Raw genomic sequence first — 9,428 nt, forward strand, 5'->3', positions numbered from 1 at the left:
ATAACGAGTGGCACTGGTGGTAATACTGGGAAACTGGAGTGTCTAAGGAGATTGCTTGTGAGACTTGCGGTTAGCCAGGGGGTGAGACCGAAGTCCTCCTAGTCTGGCTGGTTTGGTTTGCCTTAGAGGTGGAAAAAAACCCAGCCTTGGGCTGTAACTGCCCTATTTGAGCAATTTGTCCTGAATTGGCACTCTCAGTTGGGTTCCGCCAGAACCGCATTGTCACAGTCCAGCTCAGCAGTTCTGGGCTCTTCCCTCTCAGACCTCACTGCTCCTTCTCTGGACTGCTTCCTACACTTCAAGGTTCCCCCCTTCTCTGGGGGGTACCGGCTGCAAACCAACTCCCTCCTCCCTCTTTCCAGGGACTAACTGCAGACTACCTCCCTGCAGCCCCCAAACACTCCTTCTGCTTCACAGGGAGTAACTGCCCTTTCACAGCAGCTGCCTCTGCTCTCAGCTCCTGGGCTTTATAGGCTGAGCTCATTTAATCAACTCCCTCATCTTCCAGGTGCAGCCTGGGCAGTTAATTGGCCTACCTGGCCACCTTAGCCCCTTCTTATTCTGTGTGGGGTAGACTCCCCACCACAGAGCCTAATAAGAGAAAAAGAACAAAGAGAGTGACGGGCAGAGCATTTTGAAGTGGTGCTAAACAGACCAACACCCCAAGGAACTATGGACTTTGACAAAGAAATTAAACATCCAGAACTAGACATCATAATATCTCACACCACAAACGAAGAGAAACATGCAACAACAAAAAGCTAAAATCTGGGAATGCTGCAGGTGAAGATCAAGTCACTGGAGACATGGTGAAAGCTTATGATAATAGAGTTAAAATCATAGAATCATGGGACTTGAAGGGACCTCGAGAGGTCATCTAGTACAATCCCCTGCACTCAAGGCAGGATTACATAATAACACTAGACCATTCCTGACAGATGTTTGTCTAACCGGTTCTTAAAAACCTCCAATGATGGAGATTCCACAACCTCCCTAGGCAATTTATTCCAGTGCTTAACCACCCTGACAGTTAGGAAATTTTTCCTAATGTCCAACCTAAACCATCCTTGCTGCAATTTAAGCCTATTGATTCTTGTCCTATCCTCAGAAGTTAAGGAGAACAATTATTTTCACCCTCCTCCTTGTAACAACTTTTTATGTCCTTGAAAACTGTTATCATGTCCCCCTAAATCTTCTCTTCTCCAGACTATACAAACACAAGGTTTTTAAAAAATCTTTCCTCGTAGCTGTTCTGGTAGCCGCTGCTCATAGCCCTGGGGCTGGCCACTGGTCAGCTATTCCAGCATCCTCTGCTCTGGCTGAGAAGCTGCTCCAGGGCTGCCCCAGAAGTCCTAGAAAGTCATGGAATCCATGACAGAATCGTATCTTTACTCATAGGTCATATTTTCTAGACCTTTAATCATTTTTGTTGCTCTCATCTTGACTTTCTTCACTCTGTCCACATCTTTCCTGAAATGTGGCATCCAGAACTGGACACAACACTCCAGTTGAGGTCTTATCAGTGCAGAGTAGAGAAGAAAAATTACTTCTCGTGTCTTGCTTACAACACTCCTGCTAATACATCTCAGAATGATGCTTGGTTTTTTTTCTTGGCAACAGAATTACACTGTTGACTCATATTTAGCTTGTGATCTACTATGACCCCCAGATTCTTTCTGCAGTACTCCTTCCTAGGCAGTCATTTCCCATTTTGTATGTGTGCAACAGATTATTCCTTCCGAAGTGGAGTACTTTGCATTTGTTCTTATTGACTTTCATTCTATTTATTTCAGACCATTTATCCAGTTTGTCCAGATAATTTTGAATTTTAATCCTGTCCTCCAAAACACTTGCAACCCCTCCCAAATTGGTATAATCTCTATGCCATTTTTAAAATTAGTGATGAAAATATTGAACCAGGGGCGATGGATTCTTCCTAAAAGTGGGAGGGGACAAAAGGCCCCGCCCCTCCGTGGCTCCAACCCTTCTCCTCTATCCTCTGAGGCTCTGCCCCCCTTAGCCAAGCCGGAAGCTGGAGCCGGGCCAGGAAACCCAGGCCCCTCCACCTGCCCAGGGTGAAGGGGCTCAAGAACAGCCCCTGGCCCATGTCCCTGCCCCCCGGGCCTCCTTCCCAGGGCAGATGGGAGGGTCCATGGCTCCCCACAGCTGCCTGCATGGCTCTTACCCCGACCTGGCTCCCGGCCTGGCCTGGGGGTGGGGCCTCGGGGGCTGAAGTGCCACAGCCGTGCTATAGTAAGAGCCGCCCAGGCAGCTGTGGGGAGCCACGGACCCTTCATCTGCCCTGGGTGGGAGGTCTGGAGGGGAGGGGACGTGGGGCAGGGGCTTCTCTCAGGCCCCCCCACCCTGGGCAGGTGGAAGGTCCGCAGTTTGCCACAGCTGCCCGGGCTCCCCTGGCCAGGCTCCAGCTTCCAGCCTGGCCTGGGGGTGGGGCCTCAGGGGGAAGAGGAGGGACAGGGGGCCAGCCCATCCTCTTTCAAAAGTGGGAGGGTCATGGCCCCTTGGACCGCTGTTCCAACACCCTGTATTGAACAGAACCGGACCCAGGACTGATCCCTGCAGGACCCCATTCGATATGTCCTTCCAGCTTTACTGTGAATCACTGATAACCACCGTCAGGGAATGGTTTTTCAACAGTTATGCATCCACCTTATAATAGCTCTATCTAGGCTGTATTTCCCTGGTTTTGTTTATGAGGAGGTCATGCGAGACAGTATCAAAAGCCTTACTAAAGTCAAGATATATCACATCTACTGCTTTCCTCCTATCCACAAGGCTTGTTACCCTGTCAAAGAAAACTATTAGGTTAGTTTGACACGTTTTTTTTCTTGACAAATCCATGCTGACTGTTACTTATCGCCTTATTATCTTCTAGATGTTTGCAAATTGATTACTTGATTCTTTGCTCCATTATCTTTCCGGGTACTGAAGTTAAGATGACTGGTTTATAATTCTGCAGGTTGTCCTTATTCTCTTTTTTACAGATTGGCACTATATTGCCCTCTTCCAGTCCTCTGGAATCTCTCCTATCTTCCATGACTTTTCAAAGATAATCGCTAATGGCTCATATCTCCTCAGCTCCTTGAGTATTCTAGGATGTATTTCATCAGTGCTGCTGACTTGAAGACATCTAACTTGTCTAAGTAATTTTTAACATGTTCTTTCCCTGTTTTAGCTTCAGATCCTGCCTCATGTTCACTGTGTTAGATGTCTAATTGCTACTAACCTATCTGGTCAAAACTGAAACAAAAAGTCATTTAGCACTTCTGCCATTTCCACATTTTCTGTTATTGTCTTCCCCCCGCCCCCATTAAGTAACAGGACTATCCTTTCTTTGGTTTTCCTCTTGCTTCTAATGTATTTCTAGAATGTTTTCTTGTTACCCTTTATGTCTCTAGCTATTATTGAACCCTTCAATGTGTGGGACCAGGAACAGCCTTAAGAACAATGGGAAAATGGCATTATAGTCAAGATACCGAAAGAAAGGTGACCTAGGTCACTGCAGCAACTGGCAAGCTGTTACACTGCTTTCAGTGATGGACAAAGTCTTCTGCAGCACCATTTTAAGCAAAATAAAGGAAGCATTTGAGGCAAAGCTAAGTGAAGAGCAGGCTGGATTTTGACCTGGAAGATCATGGCAGCCAGATTTTCACAGGAAGAATAATCATTGAAGAGAGCATTGAATGCCAAAAAACACTCATCATAAACGTCACAGATTTTAAGTAAACATTTGACAGCCTCTATTGTGATTCACTCTGAAATCTCTTGAAGTGTCATGGTACGCCAACAAAAATAATTCACATCATTGAGACTTTGAATCTGGGTGCAGCTTGCACAGTTAAAGTAAACACAGACTTGAGCGGCTAGTTCAGTATAGACACTGGTATCAAACAAGAATGCATTCTGTCACCTCTCTTGTTTGACATTGCCATTCACTTCATTACACGAAAAAGTGTAGACAGATACAATACAGGCATTGCACAGTTCAACAATAGTACACTAGAAGCTCTGGATATTGCTGATGAACATAGCTCTAAGTGACAGCTTAACCAGTATGTAAGTAAAGACCCAAAAGACTGTCCAATATTGCAAAAAAGACAGGGTTAACAAACAGCTATGAAAACACAGATCTAATTAGTACCTCAGAAACTGCCAACTTAGAATTGCTTTAGCAGGCAAAGGAATACAAGAGATAAGTCAATTAACATTCTTTAGCAATGTAACCATGCCTTAGTGGGTCACGACTGAGGATGCCAAATTCAGGACAAACTGCTCAGAAATAGAGCAAACACAACCCAAAACTGGTGGTTATTCTTTTATAAAATATACCAAACCAGCCACAAAAGTAGACTCCTGTTTCACCACACTGGCAAACAAGAAAACATAAAGGCAGTTTCCTCAGGCATTCCAGTTCTTATATCACCACCAAAACCACTGGATTCAGAGATGAGTGGTTCTTTACAACCAGTCTCATCAAATAATAGGTTCTTCTGATCCCAAAGGACCAGCCATACACCCAGGTCAATATATAACTTAGATCTTACCCAAAAATCACTCTGGTGCCAATCCTTTAGTATCTAAAATATAAAGGTTTATTCAAAAAATGAAAGAAAGAAAGAAAGAAAGAAAGAAAAGGTGAGAGTTAAAATTGGTTAAAGGAATCAATTACATACAGTAATGGCAAAGTTCTTGGTTCAGGCTTGTAGCAGTGATGGAATAAACTGCTGGCTTAAGTCAAGTCTCTGGAGTACATCCACAGCTTGGATGGATCATTCAGTCCTTTGTTCAGAGCTTCAGTTTGTATCAAAGTTCCTCCAGAGGTAAGAAGCAGGATTGAAGACAAAACGGAAGTGTTTCCGGGGCCTTTTATAGCTTTTGCCATGTGGAGGGCATCCTATTGTTCTTACTGTGGAAAATTACAGCAACAGGATGGAGTTTGGAGTCACATGGGCAAGTCCCAGGCCTGGTCTACACTACGAGTTTAGGTCGACTTTAGCAGCGTTAAATTGAATTAAGCCTGGACACATCCACACGACGAAGCCCTTTCTTTCGACTTAAAGGGCCCTTTAAACCGGTTTCTTTACTCCACCTCCGACGAGGGGATTAGCGCTAAAATCGGCCTTTACGGGTCGGATTTGGGGTAGTGTGGACGGAATTCGACATTATTGGCCTCCGGGAGCTATCCCACAGTGCTTCATTGTGACCGCTCTGGACAGCACTCTCAACTCAGATGCACTGACCAGGTAGACAGGAAAAGCCCTGCGAACTTTTGAATTTCATTTCCTGTTTGCCCAGCGTGGAGAGCACAGGTGACCATGATGGAGTCCCAGGATCGCAAAAGAGCTCCAGCATGGACAGAATGGGAGGTACGGGATCTGCTTGCCATATGGGGAGACGAATCAGTGCTAGCTGAACTCCGTAGCAGTAAACTAAATGGCAAAATATTAGAAAAAGTCTCAAAGGCCATGAAGGACAGAGGCCATAACAGGGACGCACAGCAGTGCCGCGTGAAAATTAAGGAGCTAAGGCAAGCCTACCACAAAGCCAGAGAGGCAAACGGAAGGTCTGGGGCAGAGCCGCAAACATGCCGCTTCTGCGCGGAGCTGCATGCCATTCTAGGGGGTGCTGCCACCACTACCCCAACCGTGTGCTTTGACTCCGTCAATGGAGAAACACGCAACGGGGAAGCGGGTTTGGGGTACGCGGAAGATGATGATGATGAGGATGAAGATAATGTAGATAGCTCACAGCAGCAAGGAAGCGGAGAAACCGGTTTCCCCAACAGCCAGGATATGTTTATCACCCTGAACCTGGAACCAGTAACCCCCGAACTCACTCAAGGCGTGCTCCCAGACCCTGAGGGCACACAAGGGACCTCTGGTGACTGTACCTTTGTAAATATTACACATGGTTTAAAAGCAAGCGTGTTTAATGATTAATGATTAATTTGCCCTGGCAATCACGGCCAGTACAGCTACTGGAAAAGTCTGTTAACGTGTATGGGGATGGAGCAGAAATCCTCCAGGGACATCTCCAGAAAGCTCTCCTTCATGTACTCCCAAAGCCTTTGCAAAAGGTTTCTGGGGAGGGCTGCCTTATCCCGTCCGCTATGGTAGGACACTTTACCACGCCAGGCCAGTAGCACGTAGTCTGGAATCATTGCATAACAAAGCATGGCAGCGTATGGTCCCGGTGTTTGCTGGCATGCAGACAACATCCATTCCTTATCTCTCTTTGTTATCCTCAGGAGAGTGATATCATTCATGGTCACCTGGTTGAAATGGGGTGATTCTATTAAGGGGACATTCAGAGCTGCCCATTCCTGCTTGTCTGAACAGAAATGTTCCCCGCTGTTAGCCACGTGGTGGGGGGAGGGGTGAAGTGATCATCCCAGAGAATTGGGTGTGTGTGTGTGTGGGGGGGGGGTAGTTGGGTTTGTGCTGCATGTTAACCCGGAAACGGCAGCCCCTCCTTTTACATTGCAAACCCATTTTAAATGGCCAACGCAATGGGTCCTTGGTATGGGAAATGAGGGCGCTGCTGTTTGAAACCATTCCCACATGTTATGAAGGTTAAAAAAGCCAAAAGACTGTGGCTTACCATGGCTGCCTGCAAGCTGAATTCTGTTGCCTGGCACTGCATGAGTGATCTCTCACACCAAACCGGCAGGCCCTCAATATAAGAGGAAAAATGCAACCTTGTAACGAAAGCACATGTGCTGTGTAATGTGAACAGCAAAATTTAACGTGAAAAAGTGTACCCATTGTTCTCTAAAATGTGTCTTTTTTAACCACCTCTCCCTTCTCCTCCACCAGCTGCAAATGTTTCTCCTTCGCAGAGGCTAGCGAAGATTAGAAGGAGAAAACGGCGGACTTGGGATGATATGTTCACGGAGCTCCAGATGTCCTCCCACGCTGAAAGAGCACAGCAGAATGCGTGGAGGCAGTCAATGTCAGAGTGCAAAAAAGCACAATATGAACAAGAGGAGAGGTGGCGGGATGAATCGCGGGCTGAACAGAGCAAGTGGCGGGCTGAAGATGATAGGTGGCATCAGCTTGCAGACAGAATGCAAGAGTCAATGCTCCGGCTGCTGGAGCATCAAACTGATATGCTCCAGATTATGGTTGAGCTGCAGGAAAGGTAGCAGGAGCAGGGACCGCCGCTACAGCCCCTGTGTAACCAACAGCCCTCCCCCCAAGTCCCATTGCCTCCTCACGCAGACGCCCAAGAACAAGGTCTGGGGGCCTCCGGCCACCCAATCACTCCACCCCAGATGATTGCCCGAGCATCGGAAGGCTGGCCTTCAATAAGTGTTAAAGTTTTAAAGTTTTAAACTGCAGTGTGTCCTTTTCCTTCCCTCCTCCCACACCCATCCCGGGCTACCTTGGCAATTATTCCCCTAGTTGTGTGATGAATTAATAAAGAATGCATGAATGAGAAGTAACAATGACTTTATTGCCGCTGCAAGCGGTGCTCGAAGGGGGGAGGGGAGGGTGGGATGGTTGGTTTACAGGGAAGTAGAGTGAACCGGGGGAGGGCGGGGGGGTGGAGGGTTCATCAAGGAGAAACAAACAGAAGTTTCACACCGTAGCCTGGCCAGCCACAAAACTCGTTTTCAAAGCTTCTCTGATGCGCACCGCACCCTGCTGTACTCTTCTAACCGCCGTGGTGTCTGGCTGCGCGTAATCAACCTCCCACCCCTCCATAAATGTCTCCCCTTACTCTCACAGATATTGTGGACTGCACAGCAAGCAGCAATAATAATGGGGATATTGGTTTCGCTAAGGTCTATCCGAGTCAGTAAGCTGCGCCAGCGTGCTTTTAAACGTCCAAATGCACATTTCACCACCATTTGGCACTTGCTCAGCCTATAGTTGAACAGGTCCTGACTACTGTCCAGGCTGCCTGTGTACGGCTTCATGAGCCATGGCATTAAGGGGTAGGCTGGGTCTCCAAGGATAACGATAGGCATTTCAACATCCCCAACGGTTATTTTCTGGTCCGGGAAGAAAGTCCCTTCCTCCAGCTTTCGAAACAGACCAGAGTGCCTGAGGACACAAGCATCATGTACCTTTCTCGGCCATCCCACGTTGATGTTGGTGAAATGTCCCTTGTGATCCACCAGGGCTTGCAGCAGCATTGAAAAGTACCCCTTGCGGTTTATGTACTCGGTGGCTTGGTGCTCCGGTGCCAAGATAGGGATATGGGTTCCGTCTATCACCCCACCACAGTTTGTGAATCCCATTGCAGCAAAGCCATTCACTATGACCTGCACGTTTCCCAGAGTCACTACCCTTGATATCACCAGGTTTTTGATTGCCCTGGCAACTTGGATCACAGCAGCCCCCACAGTAGATTTGCCCACTCCAAATTGATTCCCGACTGACCGGTAGCTGTCTGGCGTTGCAAGCTTCCACAGGGCTATCGCCACTCCTCAACTGTGAGCGCTGCTCTCATCCTGGTATTCTGGCGCTTTAGGGCAGGGGAAAGCAAGTCACAAAGTCCCATGAAAGTGCCCTTACGCATGCAAAAGTTTCGCAGCCACTGGGAATCGTCCCACACCTGCAACACAATGCAGTCCCACCAGTCTGTGCTTGTTTCCCGGGCCCAGAATCGGCATTCCATGCCATGAACCTGCCCCAGTAACACCATGATTTGCACATTGCTGGGGCCCGTACTTTGTGAGAGGTCTATGTCCATGTCAATTTCCTCATCACTCTTGTCGCCGCGCTGCAATCGCCTCCTCGGCGGGTCCTGGTTTTGCTTTGGCATGTCCAGGCTCTGCATATACTCCAGGACAATGCGCGTGGTGTTCATAGTCCTCATAATTGCCGCGGTGATCTGAGCGGGCTCCATGATCCCAGTGCTATGGCGTCTGATCTGAAAAAAGGCGCGAAACCGACGGAGGGAGGGAGGGCCAGCTGACGACATGGCGTACAGGTACAGGGAATTAAAATCAACAACAGTGGCTGTGCATCAGGGAGAAACACAAACAACTGTCACACAGAATGGCCCCCCCAAAGATTGAACTCAAAACCCCGGGTTTAGCAGGCTGTTGATTTCACAGAGGGAGGGGGAAGCAAACGAATACAGAACAAATCTGGTCCATCTATTTTTTACATCTTAAGCTGGCAGCAGACGGTGCAGCATGACTGATAGCCCTCAACATCTTCTGGGTGCTTGCCAGAAGATACTGTACTACAATTGCTAGCCATCATCGTCAAGACTGTTCAATAGGACTGCCAGCAGGACTGAGTCTCCAGGAGACAAAGCATGTCTGCCCAGGTGCCTCTGATCAAACTGGAGTACAACGATGACGGATACCAGTTGTAATACACCATCTACTGCCAAAAAGCAAGGGGCTGCTGCTGTGTAGCAATGCAGCCCCACGTCTGCCAGCACCCAGATCG

Source organism: Trachemys scripta, chromosome 1 (assembly GCF_013100865.1).
Source record: "Trachemys scripta elegans isolate TJP31775 chromosome 1, CAS_Tse_1.0, whole genome shotgun sequence".
Taxonomy (NCBI): domain Eukaryota; kingdom Metazoa; phylum Chordata; order Testudines; family Emydidae; genus Trachemys; species Trachemys scripta.